Source organism: Jaculus jaculus, chromosome 8 (genome assembly GCF_020740685.1).
Source record: "Jaculus jaculus isolate mJacJac1 chromosome 8, mJacJac1.mat.Y.cur, whole genome shotgun sequence".
NCBI lineage: Eukaryota > Metazoa > Chordata > Mammalia > Rodentia > Dipodidae > Jaculus > Jaculus jaculus.
Window position 1 is genome coordinate 37947520 of NC_059109.1, and position 19970 is coordinate 37967489.

A 19970-nucleotide genomic window follows, 5' to 3' on the forward strand; every position below is an offset into this window, starting at 1 on the left:
CCTGCGCGCGCGGCGGAGCGGATCCCAAGGCTCCGGAGTACGCGCCTAAGGCCGGGGACACTCGGGCGGGGCCCCGGTACCCTCGGGGACCTCCAACATTCCCACCGACGCCTGCATCCTCCCGGCCCGCTACCGGCCTTCCACCCTTTCCCCGGTCCGCCCTGCTGGACTTTTCCCGTGGATCCTCGGGTCTCCAGGAGTGGACATCCGTGCCCAGAGCAGCTGCTCCAGCTTGACTCTTCAGGCTGCAAATAAAAATTGAGCCTGACCTTTTAAAACTCCTGTGTGAATATCTCATTTACCTAATGACTTTATGTCACCTAGGAAGAAGGTCAATTTCCTCTTAACCTTTCCCCCCCGCTGCTGCAGTAAGCATTCTTCCCTAATCAATGGTGGCTGGGATGATCAATTCCCATTTTATGATAGCTGACAAAGTCAGGCTCCGGGCGGGGGCGAGGCCCCGCGGCTGGCTCGACCAGGACCCGGGGCTGTGGGTCCGCCCAGCTCCTCCCGGCGGCGCCCGGGGAAGCTGCTCTCTCTTCCGTGGAGTTCAGAAACCTTGGCAAACTTCCCTCCCCCACCGCCGGCGTGACTTCTGAGTTGTCACTAATCCGAACCTGATATTCACCAGAGCCCCTTCGGTCACCGACAACGTTCCCCGCGGCTGCCTGGCCTCCCCCGCACCGCAGCTCCGCGGGCTTGCATTTCAAAGTCTGCAGGCGGGATCCCCGACCCCGAGACGTGTGTGTGTGTGTGTGTGTGTGTGTGTGTGTGTGACTTATTTAAAATTTTTTAAGATCTCTGCCTTCAGCGTGGATCTCAGCTCCTTTTCCATGCCTCTGCCGGGTTAACTTTGCATAAACAAAGCAACAACAGAAGCCTAAGGGCGGCTGCTGAAGGAAGGCAACCGGTACATTCATTCTCTCTCTCTCTCCCTCTCTCTCTCATCTCATCTCCAACTCTCTATTCCTCCCTCTCTCTTTGCTCACTCACCTCTTTATATTTCCTTTTTCTTCGTCTTCTCTTACCTTCCTCCCCCACACTCTCCTACAATAAAAGGAAATGTTTATGACTCACCGGTTTTCCTCTAAATTCCTCAAGCCTGCCCCAGACCAGGCGAAAATGACTGGGCAAATTACTAGATCAAAGTTAATTTTGGATAAGTTCACGGTTCTTCATCTTTGTAGGTCTAAACATGACCCCTCCTGTTCCAAAAGCCTCATACAGTAGTTGACTTTTATACAAGCAGTTTGAAGATGTTTCCTAAAGTTGGCCTACCACCCTAACCCCATTCCCAACAAGGCCAAGACCTGCTGGAGCTGCTCTTATCAAACAATCTACAAAGCTTAGCAAAGAGTCAATGGCCAGAAATTAAACTTCAGACATCTTGGGAAAAGATGTCCCATAGGCAGACATCCTTTGAGGAGTTTCCCAGTTCTGTATTGACTAGCAAGCTAAAAGTGAAATTTTCTCTCCTTAAATATTTCATTGGGTCTGTTTTGTCTATGGAGATGGTACTCTGAAAAGGAATTTCTGTTTTTGTTTTGAGGCAGGGTCTCACTCTAGCTCACGCTGACCTGAAACTCACTCTGTAGCCCAGGTTGGCCTCAAACACAAAAAGAGCTCCTCTTCCCTCAGCTGCCCCAATGCTAGGATTAAAGATAATACATCACTACACCCAGTTTGAAAAGCAATTTCTCAACTCAGAGGATCTCATTACTTGTGGACAGGTAGTCTGCTAAAGTATGGAAGTTTTTCAAATAATCAAATCAAAGTGTAACTTGTCAAAGTTTTATTGCCCCTGCTATGACATAAGAAACAGAAAGGTGCATGAGTTCATAGAGAGTCATTATTCACCTTAAGTCCTGTTAGTCACAGACATGGCTGAAACTGGCATAGCCAGCCTACCTGGAGCTCAGGGTCCACTCTTGGCTTCCCCCACGATGCTGGTTTATAGCCACCCACTGGCAGCAGAACAAGGAAGGTTCAGAACCTGACCTGGGGTAGGAGTGCCCTGTTCCCTGTTTTGTTTCTTGTCTTGCAACTCTTGGTGAGTTAGATTCAGGATTTAAGTGAGCAGGAAGATTGGTCAAATCCTAGCCACAATTTGTGCCACCCTAACTTAAAAAAAAAAAAAAATTTCTTGTATTCCCAACCTCTTAAGTTCAACTCAGTTGAACCACAACCTGTTCATAGGTCAGGAAGTGCTTGTCTGGGAAGTTTCCTATTACCAAGAGTCCTGAGTGGGACTTTTATCTCTATTTGACAGAGGAGCAGACAGATTGGGGATGAACCCCTTGACCTCAGATAATTGCTACAGTCTTCCCTCTTAAGCAAATTTAATTCTCACATGAAGAGTAATTAACAACCTCTGATTACTCATTCGAAGAATTTCTTGTTTTGTGTTTGAACACCTCTCTTAGGGATATTGGAGAATATGAAACTAGTTTTTTTTTTAATTATTTCATTTTAGCATTTTGCATTGTTCTCAGTTTTCCCCCAGTCTATTGAACACATTTGGCAAAAACCTTGAACTGAGTTCTCAGCCCAGCATGTGAAATCAGACAATCCAAAATCCAGTTTATTTCCCTTCCTGCTCACCACTCCTGATCCAGAGGGAAACTCCTCAGTCACCACCTTACTCCCAAGAAACATTGCAAGATGCCCAGCGGGTGCCTGAAACCATGGGTAGTGCTGAACATCAAGCATAACAGACTGTGATAAAGATTCACTTATAAAACAACAATGACAAAATAAAGTAATTTTAACAATATGCTGTAACAAATATTCTTAAAATTTATGTATGGATTGGTTCTCAAATTTCCTATTTAATATCCAGGAACTGTGATTGATCAGGTATACGTCGAACTGCAGAAAGCAAATTGTCAAACAAGGAGTGCTACTAGACTACTGTTTGGAAAAGGAGAATTCCTTAATTTTGCTTAAGTTGGACAGCATGTCAGAAGAAAGAGATTTCGTTAAATAGTAAAAATTGTCACCTTCTCCCTTTGCCCCCACCAGTGTATCATTCTGGATTAGAAATCAAAATTACATGTCAAGATCTATATCATGGTACAGCAATGGCAAGAAGAATCATAGACCACTAGCTTTTCAAGGCGGCTGAGCTTTGCAAAGTTCATGTCCCAAGTGGAAAGACAATTCATTCAGACATCTCTAAGGGTGAAAGCTGAAGCACATCTAACCATGGAACACCCAGAAAGAACATCAGGGACTGAATGTGCTCAGAAGCCCACACTCCTGTGTGTGACCCAGGCTCAATCCTGGGTCTGTCTGGAACTGATTATATATTTTTTAAGTCAACCACTTCTTATTTTCTTTTTAAATGCAGACATAATATTTGTACATTTTTATAGGGTTCAGTACTGTTATTTGATAGATGTCTACATTTGATAGGTGTAATGATTAGATCAAGGTAATAAGCACTTTCATGTCATCAAACATTCATCACTTCTGTATGTTGGGGACTCTCACACTCTGCTAGTTATTTTAAAATACATCATAGTTCGTTGTATCTAATAGTTACCCTACTGTGCTATAACAAAATACAAAACAGAATGAATCCCTTCTGTCTGTGTTTGATGCCCTTTATCTAATTTATTTCCATTAATTCTCCCCCTGCACATTCTTGTATTTAGTGACTCCTATTCCACCCTATTCTTTTTTTTTTTCCCACCCTATTTCTATGAGATTAACTTTTTACTTTCTACCAATGAATGAGAACACATAGTATCTGTCTTGATGTCTGGCTTAATTCACTTAACATAACAACCTTCAGTTCCATCTATGTTGTTATAAATGACAGGATTTCATTTTTTTTATGGTGAAATAATATTCCACTGTAATGCACTCCACATTTCCCCCTATCCAGTCATTTATTGATGAATACCTTGGTTGATTTGGCACCTTGGCAACTGTGAATATATTACATCCCATATTGAAATAAATATGGGAGTGCAAATGCTTCTCTGACACAAGGATTTTATTTCCTTTGAATATATAACCAGTTACAGTATTAGAAGATCATACTGTATTTATTTACTATTAATATTGTTATTTAGCCATTTGTAAGGACATAGAGAGAGGGAGGGAAAGAGGGACGGAGAGAATGGGTGCACCATTTTCTCTTGCCATTGCGAATGAACTCCAGATGCATGCATCACTTTGTGTTGTGCATCTGGCTTTACATGGGTACTTGGGAATCAAACCCAATCCATCAGGTTTTGCAGACAAACACTTTTAACCAACTAGCCATCTCCCCAGCCCCAGCTTTTTAAATAAATATTTAACATTTTATTTATTTGAGAAAGAGAGATAGGGGTAAATGAGAGAGAGAGAGAGAGAGAGAGAGAGAGAGAGAGAGAAGGGTACACCAGGGCCTCTAGCTACTGCATTTGGCTTATGTGGGTATTGGGGAATCAAATCTGGGTCCTTAGGCTTCACAGGCAAGCACCTTAATTGCTAAGCTATCTCTCCAGCCCTATTTTATTTTTATATCTTAATACTTTTTTATAATGATTGTTTTAATTTACATTGCCTCCAATAGTGTGTGTAAAAATATCTCCTTCTCCTCGTCTTTGCCAACATAGGTTATTTTTGTTTTTTACAACATCAATTCTGTCTGGAATGAAATGTGATTGCACTATGGTTTTAACATACATTTCTCAGATGATCAGTGATCCTTAATATTTTTTCATGTAGTTATTGGCCACATTTCTTTTGAAAAATATTCAGCTCATCTTCAGTTGGTGTATTTGTGGATGGCTTTTTACTTGGTGCTGAGTTTCCTTAAGTTCCTTATATATTCAGTATACTAATCCCTTGTTGGATAAATATCTTTCAAATATTTTCTCCCATATTCAACTGTCATTGTTTCTTTGGCTGTGCAGAAATGTCTTAGGTTGTCAAAATCTCATTTGTCTTTGCGCCTCTGTTTAGGGAGTTATCTAACCTTTTGAACTTCAATCTCAAGCATGAAGGTTGCAGAACACTACCCAGTATTGCCATTGCCAGATATCTCTTTACTGATTTCTTTTTCTTTTTCTGACAGATATCTTCTTTTGGTTCTACCTTGCTAGATGATCCTGGAGGCTAGTATGCATGGTTTTTGAATGCTACCTTAACCAAAATTTCTGTTGGGTTTGTCCAGAATAGGTAAAGTCTAGTGTTGATTGTTGGGGTTCCAGTGGTCTGATTGCACCCCCGTCCTAGTCTGAGCAGCCCTCTTCCCAGAGTTGTCTTTCTGCTTTCAGGTAATCTCAGCTTCTCCACTACAATCACCAGTGCATTGTAGTTCCCTGACTAGCACCCTGTTTATACTTTTGACTATAATTAAACTATAGTTTCTTCATTTAGTTCCTCACAAATTACCCAATATCTTGTGTATAATTTGCTTACTGCTGGACCCTGAGTATTACACTTTATGTGTTTGGAGGATTACAATTAAATGAGAGAATGTTTATGCTGGAGTACTTTGCATATAGTTAGAGCTTAATAAATAAGAATTTATGTTATTTTTGCAATCATTATTTTGTCCAAAGTCCCCATTTTATATGTGAGGAAAGGAATACTGAAAGCAAATAGTGTGAGCATTCATAGTAGCCCTGGGACCAAATGCCTAGATTGTGGCTCTCAGCTCACTGACCTTGTGGTAGCATCTTGTTGATGCTAAGGAACATATGGAAGATGGAGAGGACCTTTCTTCAGCAGTGTTGGAAGAGGATTAGATGAACTAGCACCAGGGGGACAGAAGGTAACAAGTATCTCTCCATCTACTATTAGCTTTGTCTTTGCTAAATTATTGCTTAAGTAAAACATGTTGTGACAATTTAGAGACCAGTGATGTCACCAAGAATAGAGTGGGTATCTAACAGGAAAAGTGATGCATGTTTGACAGGTTTAAAATAAATTTATGGGGCTGGAGAGATGGCTTAGCGGTTAAGCGCTTGCCCGTGAAGCCTAAGGACCCCGGTTCGAGGCTTGGTTCCCCAGGTCCCACGTTAGCCAGATGCACAAGGGGGCGCACGTGTCTGGAGTTCTTTTGCAGAGGCTGGAAGCCCTGGCTCGCCCATTCTCTCTCTCTCTCCCTCTGTCTTTCTCTCTGTCTGTCACTCTCAAATAAGTAAATTAAAAAAAATTATAAAATAAATTTATGATCAAAAAGGAGCAGTTTTATCAGGAGCTATAATGATTTTTTTTATACATACAGGGTGTAGCAGCATTGATTTTTAAATAAAGACTGATTTTAAGATTCATAACATATCATAAACTTCAATATGAACTTTTCATTCTTTGGAGAATACTGCTGTGTTAGGAATGCATATAGGAGTAGAACACCGAAACCTCATCCACAGACATTTGATAACACTAAAAAAATGATGAAAATTTCTCATTCCAATTTTAATTCAATAATTGAAGAAATGTGTTTTGAGTTGCAAGATTCCCCAGAAGGACTTACAAGTGCTGATAGATGAAGAATAATTACAAACATTTCTGGATTCACTGGGTTTATAAAGGGAAATAGGGGTAGGTGTATAAACAGACTGCAGTATGAACAAAGGTAGAAATATACTGAGGCTGCTATGGGAACATTGGAGAGCTTAACTGAAGTAAGGTTCTGAGATGGAGGAGGCTTGCCCAGAAAAAAACCCAAGTCCTAGCAAGGAGGAATATCTCTCAGTTCAACTACATTTTAGCCTTTGAAACCTTCTCAAATTATTTATGATATCAATTTATTAATATTTAGCCTGCACTAAGCTAAGTATAGTAATAAAACAAAAAGAATTTGTTATATCATATCTAACTTTACTGAAGCAGGTTGGTTGAGGTATATGTGGAACTGAGAAAAATTTAAATAATGTTTCCCTTGGTGACTAGAGTGTATAATAGGAAAACTGGGATAAATTTATTATACACAGACTCCTTGGAAAATGTCACCTTACAAGAAGATTGCACTAATGTACTTTACCAATGAAGTCTTATTTATATGACTAGGCTGGGCTTGTTTGGGAGAGTCACATAGTTTGAAAATGAGTTGGAATCTATGCCTGGAGAAGATTCATAGAATGAGACTGTTTGTTTCTGAACTCAGGATGTATTCTGTACAGTTTGACATGCTGATCAACACAGCATTACTGAAACGTCTTATTTTACCATATGCATCACAGAATTTATCATTTCCTTCTCAATTGTAATTGGTGCTTAAGGATAATGTACTTTACTGTGATAATGCTACCAAAACCATGTGTTTTTCATCACTGAAGTCTAGGCTACAAAGCTTAACTCTCACTTAGGTTGCTTTTGCCCACTGTCCCTAATTGCCCCCATTTGTCTATTTTTTATTCACCACATATTTCAAAATTCATCTCTACTCACATTATGTGTCTATGCATATATATACATGGTATGTATATGTGTTTATTTCCATTTTAGCCACCCACAGTTGATATATACAAACTTAGAACTTAAAATATCTTTCAGTGTCTCAAAATTAAACTAAATATTTTTCTTTTACCTAACCTTCCATACCTATCCTTAATCTCTTGAAAGGTACTATTCTTGAGCTGGGGCAATGGCTCAGCAATTAAGGCCTAGAGAACATAACAAACCACGTTCAATTCCCTAGTATCCATTTAAAGCCAGGTACACAAAGTGGTGCATGTGTCTGGAGTTGGTTTGAAGTGGCAAGAGGCCTTGGTGTGTCCTAGCTTACTCTATCTCTTTTTAAAATAAATAAATAATTTTTAAATGATATTCTTTCTCCATTGTAACTTTTATTGTGTCCTCCTTTATTTCTAAATATTTTCTACTAGTGCATTATTCATATCTTGATTTATTTGATTTTCTACCCAATAAAGCATTAACATATGTATATTTTAATATATTATGCTTTAAAAGCATATAAAAATATGCTAACTTAAGACAATATAACAAAGTAGAAAATAGATAAAAGAAAAAAACTCAACTTGGGGAGATGGCTTAGTTGGTAAATTGCATACTGCATAAGCATGCAGGTCAGATCACCAACACCCAATCAGCACTACATCAATAAAAATGCTAAGTGTGGCAGCTCATGCCTGTAATTCCAATGCTGGGGAGGCAGAGACAGGAAGATTTCTGTGGCCTTCTGGCTAGCTAGTCTACCTAGATCAATGGGTTTATGAGAGAACTTGTCTCAGAAAATAAGATGCCCCACATCAACCTCTGTCTTCTACATGCACACACACACACTATCCAACATGTGTAGATTCCATATAAATATATATTTATGGCTTACCTAAAGCACAGTAGCAAAAGTCAACAGCTGTGACTAAATCATATGTCTTTGCACTTTCTATGAGCAGCTTTTTTGTATACCTGTATGTTGGGCCCTGAAAGGCCTAGGCGTGAGGCCTAGTGGAACTTCCTGAGCCTAGCTAAAGTTTGGCGACCTGTCTCTGGCCAGCTATGACTCAGCAGGATGCCTAAGGGCTTCTGGCCTGCTACTTCCTCGTGGTAATTGTAATTACCATTTTAATAGTTAAAGTTTACTATTGGCCCTTACCTCTTCTCCCACCCTAAAATCCCCGCCTTCATCCCCAACATGATATAGGCAACTGCTCAGAGTAATAAAGCGAGTTGTTCCTGCATTGCAAAGACTCCCGACTCAGTGTGGTTTGTCTCCGGTGGCCAGGAGAGGTTCTGAGTCGTCCGAAGGAGCCCCGCACCTGTACTTTGTATACAATTTGCACCCCATCAAAGTGTCAAATTCTTTATGCTCATCAGTTTAAATAGAGACCACTAAAATCAAGTGTAATAGTTCACTTTTCCATCTTACTGTTACCTCCATCCTTTGTGTTATTTACCATCCTCTTAATTAGAATACTGCTTGCTCTAACACTCACTATCTTTTTATTTTTAAAATATCTTGTAAGCACAGAGAAAGAATAAGAGGAGAGGAGAGAAGAGAAGAGAGGAGGGAAGGGAAGGGGAGGGGAGGGGAGAAGAGTCATCTCTTCAGCCCCTTAATTTTGATTTTAGTGAAGCACTTGCCACATAGATAAGTGCAAGTGAGCTACCCAAAGTAAGAAGCGAACGCTGGCTATGCTCAAGTATTCTTTCACTTTTAACCTTCTACTTTTTGTCTTCTACTACCATCCTCAAATGCTTGTCAAGAGTGCACCAGTATGCACTATATGTTGACATCCTATATAAACTATATAAATGATCTATCATGTAGATGATGTATATTATTAATATATATTATCCTGTACACATAGCCATCCATGGATTCAACTGACCTGATTGAAAATAGTTTTTAGGGACTGGGAATGGCTGCTTGGTTAAAAGGCAATTAATTGCAAATCATGCCAGCCATGGATCCATTCCCAAGCCACCCACATAAGCTGGAAATGAAAAGTGGTGTAAGTGTCTGGTGTTCATTTGTAAAGGCAAGAGACCCTGGCATGCTTTCATGTATACACACATACACACTCTCTCTCTCATACACACACACTCAAATAAATAACCAAATTTTTTAAAGTAGGTTTTAGAAATTGTGTTACACTGAATATGTATAGCCTTTTCCTACTTGGTATTATTCCCTAAACAATACAGTATAACAAGTATTCACACTGTGCTAGGTTTTGGAAGTAACCTAGAGTTAGTTTCAAACATTTTGGAGGTATCTGGGAAGCTCCGGCTTAAATTGGAAGCTAGTCTAACATACATAACAAGTTTGAAGCCTACGGGGCACAAAACAAGACTCTGTTCCTCTATCACCCCAAGGATTATATAGGTTATGTATGAACATTTCACATGTTATATGAAAGTCTTGAGCACCCATGTACTATAGTAACTGCAAGGAATCCTGGAATTAATCCTCTGTGGATGCTGATGGAAGATTGTATTTATTTTTGGGGATATTTTCAAATAATGTATTTTGCTTCTTTCTGCTGATTATTTTTTTTAAGTGGTGTCACATTCAAGGTAATCTTTCTGGATTCTGTTTTTCTTTCAATATCCCATTTTTAAGATTAATGTTATATTTGTATGCAGCTATAATCAATTATTTTAAGTTTCTGTTTGACATTCCACTGTGTAAAAATAATACAATTTATTTATCTTTCCTTCTCTGGATTGTTGCCATTTTGTTATAGCTGCTACCATAAAGAGCTTTGCTCTAAACATTCTGGTCATGTGTCTGGATGTTGGTGTGCAAAGACCTTTCTAAATTTAGGGCAAAAACCTAATTTACATCATCGCATTTTTGGTATTTAAATATTTATCTTTCCAAGAAAAAGGAAATTACTTTCCAGAGTGACATTAGTAATTTACTTCATGCTAGTAATTTAAGACATTCTGCTGATGCACCTCCTCCTCTTTTAACATTTGGTTCACCTCTCCCCTCTCCCTTCTCCATCTATTTCATTTTATTTTTGCCAATCTAGTGAATACAGAAAAGAATATCACTGTGCTTTTTAAACATCTCCGTGTTATCCCAACTTTGTTATGTTCTTTATGATTATTGATGTAATATTTTAAAAACTAACATCAGAAGTTCACAGGGTTCCATCATGTATCAGTTACTTTCTAATGGTTGGGTCAAAATACTTAACCAGAAGCAGCTTGAGGAAGGAAAGGGTTTATTTTCATCTTACAGTTTAAGGGGAACATTTCATTATGGCAGGAAAAACATGGTGGGAGCAGGACACTTATGTTGCCCTATCACAGTAGTAGAAAGGAAGTAGAGAGTGTATGGAAGCTGGTACTCAGCTAGCTTTCTTCTCTTTATACAGCTCAGGACTTGCAGCACATGAAATGGCAGTGCCCACATTTAGGGCAGTCTTCCCATCTCATTTAATCTCACCTAGAAAGTCCAGCACAGACATCTCAAAAGATTTGTATCTGTGGTGATTCTAAATCCTGTTAAATTCATGACCAGAGTTTAATGATCACACATCATATACTACCCTGAGCTGTGAGTATATCACCTCCAGAGACTGTGTTTTCTGTAGCTCAATGTTTGGTTACAACCTGATCTGTGATCCTCCCGGAGACAGGACACTTCTACAGGTAAAGTTTCCAGCATTATGTTCATTCATTCTCCTGTGAACTTCCTGTGTAAATCAATGTGTTGGTCACTTTGAAAGGGCTGGCTCTCCTGGTCAGGGAAACAGGCTCTTACATTGTTATGAGAATTAAATGACATTCTTCAGATGTGATATTTAGTATACTGGCTGGCAGATGGTCAGTGCTTACCATGAACTTATATTCTTACAGTGTAGTTTTTACCAGGACTTGTACCTAGTCTCTAGTTAACTGTATCTAAGAGTAAGCAAAGTTTATCTTCTCAAAAATTGATCCTATGCCTACCCTTTTGTGTATCAGTGATACAATATAACCATGCTCCCCAGGCTGGAGAGATGGCTTACTGGTTAAGGTGCTTGCTACAAAGCCAAAGGACCCAGGTTCAAGTCCCCAGGACCCACATAAGCCAGATGCACAAGGGAGAACACATATCTGGAGTTTGTTTGCAGCAGCTAGAGGCCCTGGTGTGCCCATTCTCTCTGTAGCTGCCTTTTCCCCCTCTCTCTTTCTCTCAAATAAATAAGTAAAAATAAAGTATCTTTTAACAAAGCATGAACCCACTCAAGGGCTCAGACCTTCCTCTAATCAATGGTTTTGCTCAACACCCTTGATGAAGTCAGGGTAATCAGATAAGAGGCAAAGTTTGCTGAGGTCTTCTCAATTCTCTCTCAATGCCTTCCCACAACAGCATCCAGAGAAAGAAAAACACACACCCTTTCTCCAGTGTGATTGTAAGAAAGTCAGACTCAACTCTACTCTAGCCATATGGCTACTACCCCAAGAATAAAGCTGATGTTCGTGAGGGCCATGCCAAACATGGAAAGAGAAGGAGAGGAAGTTTGGGCTGAAGCGATGGCTCAGCAGTTGGAGAAGTTTCCTTGCAAACCTGCTGGCCTGGGTTCAATTGCTTAATACCCTCGTAAAGCCAGATATCCAAAGTAGCACGTGTGTCTGGAGTTCGTTTGTAACCCTGATATGCCCATTCTGTCTCTCTCTTTCCTATCATTATCTCTTTCAAATGAATGATTATTTTCTTAAAAGAGGAAGCCAGCCTCAAGGCCTCAATTCTTGACTATGGGTAATTTTAGCCTAGTCAAATGAGTGTTGTCTTCCTTCCTTCATTTCTTTTTTCTTTTCTTTTCCTTTCTTTCTTTTCTTTTCTCTTCTTCTTTTTTCATTTTGTTTTTTGGTTTTCCAAAGTAAGGTATCACTCTAGCTCAGGCTGAGCTGGAATTCACTGTGTAGTCTCAGGGTGGCCTTGAGAACCTCCTACCCCTGCCTCCCAAGTACTGGAATTAAAGGCATGCGCCATCAAACCTGGGTTGGTTTTTTATTTCTTGCTGCCAAGTGTATTTGAAGTGATTCAAGGAGGTAAGTAGCCTGAAGAACTACTATATGCGCGTATTATCACGTTGTACCTCCTTAAGCCTTTTTCATGATGTGGTCCAACCTCATCCCCATTATGTGTCTGTCTTTCTGAAAATAGGAAAAATAATACTATTCTGAACAAGCCCTTCAAGATCTTCCCAGTCTCCTAAATTCCACGCCGTACTCATGAATGTGCTCTTGCTGATTTTGTATGAATGGAATTCAGGGCCAAGGTGCCACCCTGGTTTCTGAAAACTCATCTCAAATCTACAGGCCTTGGGACTTTTTTTTTTTTTTTTTCCTAGAGTGAGGTAGGGTCTCACTTTAGCACAGGCTGACTTGGCACTCACTCTACAGTTCCAGGCTGGCCTCCAACTCATAGCGGTCCTCCTAGCTCTGCCTCCAGAGTACTGGTATTAAAGGTCTGTGCCACAACACCTGGCCTATGTAACTTTAGTACTCATTATGTACTCTGATTTTCTCTGGCATCTGTAAATCCCAGTCTGAAGTAGAATGGCTATATACATGTAATACAGTGGCAGGAAATTTCAGTGAAAACTATTTCATTGTTTTAGGAGTTTATGCTCCTACTTATAGCTGGTAGCCTCACAACAAGCTGATAACCTCAAGTTTTACCTTGTACCTGTATAAGGAAAATAAACCTGATTTTATTTAGCTGTTCAGAACCTGGGTAGTGAGGGGAGGGGATTAGATGATCAAAATAAGCAATATCCAACTAAAACTCCAACAACGCATTATTTTATTTTATTTTATTTTGAGGCAGGGTATTACTCTATTCCAGGTTGACCTGTAACTTACGCTGTAGCCCAAGCTGGTCTCAAACACATGGTGAGCCACCTACCTCAACCTCAAAAGTGCCACCACACCTGGCCAAAAGTGCGCTTTTCATAGTGCTGAATCAGTTTGGGTTTTTTCCACCTACTTTTCTGTCACATCTGCCTCAAGTTCTCCATGGTTTAATCTTATCAAGATTTCCCAGGATTGTAGATACAGAACCCCTTTGAGTAAGCAGTAAGAGAAAACAAAAACAAAACCATAGAATTCTTTATTGTCTAAAACATATAGAACAATAAGTCTGGAGACATTCTTTAAAATCATCTAAGGGGGCAGCCACAGATGATCCCAGAAATGTTCCTAAGGCCACACCACAATAAGCAAGTTGCTTTTGCTTAAACACACATAACATATCACAGCAGCAAAGTTTTTCTTTATAATATTTTAAAAAGTTGGATAAAAGTCAGGTTAGACATTGAGCATGAGGCAAACGGTTAGGAAACCCACAGGATTACATTGTAAAAACTAGTAACTTTTTTTTTTTTTTTCTATTTTAGCTTCTGGCATAAAATGTAATGATTTAATTAAAAAAAATTTTTTTTGGCAGGATAGGACATTTAGTTATTTGGATTTTCTTAGAAATCAGAGTTAATTCCAGAAATAAATTATTAAAGAGATGTTTTACTCCAATTTTTCCCCCATATAACACATTATATTTGTCTCAGAACAGGTTTTGCAACAAGAAACTGCTTTCACATAGACAGGGAGCTCCTTGCTCTGCTATTTGGGGGCTTCAATCACTAGTGGCATGTCTGCAATCCACAAGTTCCTGGGTGTCTCCTTTAGCTATCATCGTCTCAGAGACATCTAAAAGGGTTTGTTAGTACTTGAAAGCATTAGGTTTCATTTCTTGCATTCCACAATGTAAGTGGAAAAGTTGATCCACAGTGACATGAAGGGCTCTATTCTGCATGAACTTTTTGTTTTCCCACCAGAAATAATCCCTTCTTTCTTTTGTATAAGGCTCAGGTGCATCTAAAAATCTTTCCCTAAGACATGCTGCCCAGCAAAACTAAATACATCCCATTCAAATTGACATCAATGAACAAATGTATGCTATTTTTAATACCAAAGACATGTTTGCAGAATGACTAAATTTGCGAAGTGGTAAAATATAGAGACAGTGGGCTGAGATCAAGAAGTCAGTTGATCTGGAGAGAGGGTTCAGTGATTAAAGGCACTTGTTTGCAAAGTTTGACAGCTTGAATTTGATTCCCCAGTACCCACACCACCCACACAAAGCCAAATGCACAAAGTAGTGCACGTATCTGAAGTTTGTTTGCTGTGGCAGAGTATGGGTACTCCAGGTCCCATACTGGCCCTCTCTCTCTCTTTCTCTCTCAAACAAATAAATAAAAGAGTATATTTTTTTTAAAAAAAAGTCCAAAAAAGGTGTCAATCTTCAACCACTTCTGTTGCTTTTAAATAGGCTTGCTATACATTTAAAGGAGTATTATTTCAATAAAGAAACCTACAAATAAATACGAACAAAAGGGCAAGGGTAGAGACATATTGCAAGCAAGCATGCATACCAAAAAGGTAAGTGCAAATTAGAATTGAATATTCATGAGTCACAAATCATTGACAGTTTGAAATAATGCAAAACAGCTTTATAAATGAGGTAAAGGCAAAGGACATCAAAGAAATGCATTGCTAAACCAATAGCAGTTTGATTGTGCATATACTTGTAAATTGTGGTTACAGTGTTTGTGACATGGTAGAAAAAAATACTGTGTATCTGATGAAGGAGGAAGACACATAAATATTCCTTTTGTATGTCATGTTTTTACAATTCATCATGCTCTTGGAGACTGGCCAGGTAGAAAGTGGTTGGACATTATATTTCCCACCCAAGGCAGTTTTCTTTTTCAAAAACAGACTTTGAGGCCTCTCAAGAAATGTCCTTGCTTGCCTTGCTAAATAGAGTTCACACACAATGTTCCTATAGTTGAATTCTACAGTGAAGGTTAGCATACAGCATATATAAAGTTTAAATCCCGTCTTGGAAAAGAACTTCCATTGGAGAGCACACAGTTTTGGTGAAAGGTTTTCTATTTAGAAGGGAACAGATGAAGTAGAAGTGTTCAGAACAATGTGTGAGGTTACTTGGCTATTTGGCATCAATGTATAAGAATAGGGTGAAGTGACTGGAGGTATAAAACATGGGCAACCTAGTAATTCAAATCAAAAGGCTTTAATTTTGTTCAGCATATCTAGTCACTCATAGGATTCTGGCACTGATTTTCTGGGATGTGTGTCTAAATACACATGGCCTGTGAGTGAGTAATATTTGTAACAATAGGACTTAACGCATTAAAGACATGTTTGGGGATTATCTTAAAGTAGAAAAACTTCCAATTAATTTCTGCCAAAAGTTTACATTGAGTTATTATCTACAAGCTACAGTACTTCTCTAAGACACTACTCAGCAAGCTTCTTTCTCATGTTCTGTCTCCTTTCTTGGATGACTGATGAAGGGAGTGGCATCACATGACAGACATTGGCACTCAACGTACTAATTTGGAAAAGGCTAGGAGATTGTGGTTTGTTTAGAAAATCAATCTCTACTTCTAATTTTAAAATTATTTAGTTTATTTATTTGCACGTGTGTGTGTGGGGGGGTGTGCACACATGTGCATGGGTACCAGCATCTTGTTTCACTGCAAATGACTGCCTTTCTGGCTTTATAGGGAAGGCTGGGAATTTGAACCTAGGCTGGCAGACATTGCACGCAAGCATCTTTAACTTCTGGGTTGTCTCACTGGCCCCATCTCACCCTTCTTGCTAGGCTATGCTTTAAGGCAGACATTTGAAATCAGGGGGTATAATCCAGCTGAGACAGAACTGGAGAGAGAAAGAGAGAGAGAGAGAGAGAGAGAGAGAGGGAGAGAGAAAGAGAGAATATGTTCCTTTTCCTCTCACATTCTCTGCTTTGTTGAAAACGAACCCAACATGACTTGTGTATTAGCTGTTATCAGAAATACCCAAAAGTTCTGGAACTAATAGCCTTCTTTTTCTTTTTTGTTTTGAGACGAGGGTCTTACGTATTATAGCTATCCTTGAACACACTACGTATCCCAGAGGATTATCTTGAACACTTCTTGATCCTACTGCCTCTAATTCCTGAGTGCTAAGATTATAGGCATGAACCAGTATACCTGGTTTACACAGTGCTGGGGACTGAACCCAGGACTTACTGCATTTTAGGCAAGCAGGCTACCAACTAAGCCACATCCCAAGCCCTTTCAATGTTTTTATTACAGTCTGCAATTATAATCTGTCAGCACTGACTCAAATATATTTACCATCATATTTGTAAGTCATAGCTTGTTATTTTTGCCCTGTAGCAAAAAAAGTCTTAACTTCCAAAAGATATTAACTCATTAGATCTTATTAAGGGAATAATTCCATTACCCCTTTCACTAAATGTTTCATCATAATGCTGGTATGTGATCACTTAAATAATGAAAGCTTTTAACAATTGTCTAGCCACAACATTTGACTTAATGATTGTCAGTATCGGGATTATTTATCTTCAAGTGATATTCTTTTCCTTCAGAAAATTCATTTTTATTACATCATAGTTACCAACGTTTCTTAGCAAGGAGGGTAATTTACAACTCTTAATACACTTGATGATCATAAGTAGGACGTGTGTGTGTGCATGTGTGTGTGTATGTGTTCATTTAATATATAAATTAAAACAGTATTTTGAACTGCCCATGGAAACTAAATATTATTGTCTTTCTCATAATGTATGAGATAAGTAGAAGTTCATTTTTGTTGTTCCTGTCTTTCATCTATATTTTTATGTTTTTGGTTGTGTTAGAAATCGAATTTAAGGTCTTATATAGACTATACAATTAACTGTACTACGGAGCTACACCCCTACAGCCCTTTTTCATTTTCATTTTGAGACAGGATTTCAGTGTATCCTATGCAGACCTTAAACTTGAGAACCTCCTGCCTCTCTTCCCAGAGCAAACAGAACCATTCTTGGTTATTTTCTGCCTTTTTAAAGTGGGGTGAGAGGAATACTCCCTGGAATTTTGATTTCTATGGCAGGAGACTGCCCATCTAGCCAATGTTAGTACTAAGGGGAAGTTCTTTGTCCATCCCTCCTTGTTCAGGATTAGGAAGTTAGAGAATCCAGGAGCTGTCATTTCTGTTAGTTCAATATCACAATGAAAGAAAGCTAGAATAAAATAATTTATTTAGCATTGATTTTGAATTGTTTCACAATAAATTACTGATGAAGTCTTGTCTTATCATGAAAAAGGAGCAGTCTCTATCTCAATGTTTCCTTGGGAGACTATTGGACCTCATGTTCATTCTGCTATGTAAATAGAATTAATTTTATCTTGAAAGAACAGTAGAGTGACAGTCAGGGACTTCCATTTCTCATTCTGCCACTAACTTCTGTGATGAACTTGCACAATGTACTTGGAATTCCTTGAATCTCTATTTCCCCAATTATGAAAAAAGAGATTGGTATAAAGACAGTGACATCTGAGAAGTGCCTCAGTGTTTGGGGCTACAAAGAACCAGCAGGAACCTTAAGAAAGACTGAAGGCAAGAATGAGGGAACTCAGGACCAGTACTCTCCAATTTTGTTTTTCTGATTTGTGTAGTAAGGAAACTAATACTTTCTCCAAATATTTAATTTGAAGAAAGGAAAAGAACTGTAAAGGCTTGCAAATCTGTGCTGTGGATACAGCTCAACAATGGAGTATTTGTCTAGCCTGCACAAGAGGCTGTCAAAGGTTTCCTAGGGTTTGTTCATTCTGATCTTCAAATCACTTATATGTCATAATTTTTCTAGTATATTAGAGTGACTTCCATGTTCTTGTCTTTTCCTTGCAGGTAGGGCTTGGAAAGAATCCTTAAAGCCTTATAGAAGGGAGACATAAGAAAGAAAACTTAAGAAAGTTTAAAGCCTTTATATGATGCTCTGACAAGTACTTGATATGATCTGCACATCTCCTCGTCATACCTGCTCTTTCACTGGGCCAGTGATGCTGCATAATTCCATGGGTACCATCCTGCTGTGGCTTATTGAAAGATTACCTTGAAAGATGTTGTTCAATGAGTTACCCACATGGCTGTGTATTTTTTGGATTCTTCACCACTGGCCAATAGCTAGATCTCTTTCAAGGCATACTCTAGAGATCTTAGAGTAGTACACACTTTCTTGCAATCTCAGGTCTTTGAGACAGGCCCAATGAGTTTAGGACCTTCTGTTTTAATCTTCCTGACTATTATGGCATGATGCCATAGTAAATAATATTTGAGTTACTGCCTATTTCTTGAATTGCTGACAATTATATATGAATTTTGATCCATCACAATTTCTAGGACTTTGAAATGATAAAAATGAATGTACTTTGAAAAAAATCTTAGCAAATTATCCAAAGGAAAAAATAATACTCATTTTTCTTTGCTTTGCAGGAGCAAAGCCTTGGATTTGATCTCTAGCAGTAATAAAAAAGTTTTTTTTTTTTCAAGATCTTGACAAAAGATCACATTAGTCATGTCTTTTTGCTACATACATTCAGACATTCAGTGTGACAAATACTATGCTGAGATTACATGTAAAAGGGCTGTCAGGTATGAGCCTCTTTCGGAGGTCAGGGGAGTTAACAAGACCTATACCGTTATAATTAAAATATAAGACAGGGCACAATTAATGCTGTGTTATAAGCATGACCAAAGTGCTTTGGAAAATCTTAAGGTATAGGATTAGTTCAAGGATTCCACACAGAATTAGTCTTTAGTTAGGGAGTTCAATGGGATTTGAGCAAATAAAAATGCAGAGAAGAGCAAGAGTAAGGTAGAGCATTGTAAACAAAGGGGATTTTATGGTATGTGAAAAAAAATGACACATTAAACATGGGGATAGTATAGATTTTGCAGTAGCTGGGGAGAAGCCTAGAAAATAAGACAGAAAACATACTTAAGCACCATACTAAGCAGTTTGAAATTATTTCCATGGAAAATTGGCATCTGTCAAAAGAGAACCAAAGAAAAACTCTGGATTATATAGTAATTTGGTACTTCCATATGAAGAAATTGAAGAGTCAACACTGAAGATGGAAGAACCAGTTTAAGCAAATGATAATCTTGAGATTTACTATGGACTGCCCCTGTGACACAACACCAAAATAACAAAATAGGGCAAGGAGCTGAAAGTATTTATAAAATACACTTAATAAACAATAATGCAAATGATATTGTTGCAAAGATTTTTATAGAGCTCTCAATCTGCTAATATTAATTTGTAGCACCTTTGAAGCTTTCAAAATTATTTAAAATATTAATCATTAGTGACACTCATGTTTATTTTTTACTGAGGTGGTAATGTTATTCTTAAATCTGCCACATTTGTCATGCTTGCTATTAGATAACCAATCTATCAAGGGTTTTATTCATGATTCAAATAACTGATGTCTGAAATGTCTCAGTCTTCCTATTTTGGGGCTCAGGTCTGGAATATTTCTTAGTAACAAACAGAATTCAAAAACACCCATACTGATCACATATATGAATTTAAGACAGTCTACCTTTAGTGCAACACAGAATTTTTACCTAAAATTTATCTAAAAATCATCAGCTATACTTGGTTGGTAAGATTTTTTCTTTCCTTCTTTCTTTCCTCTTTCTTT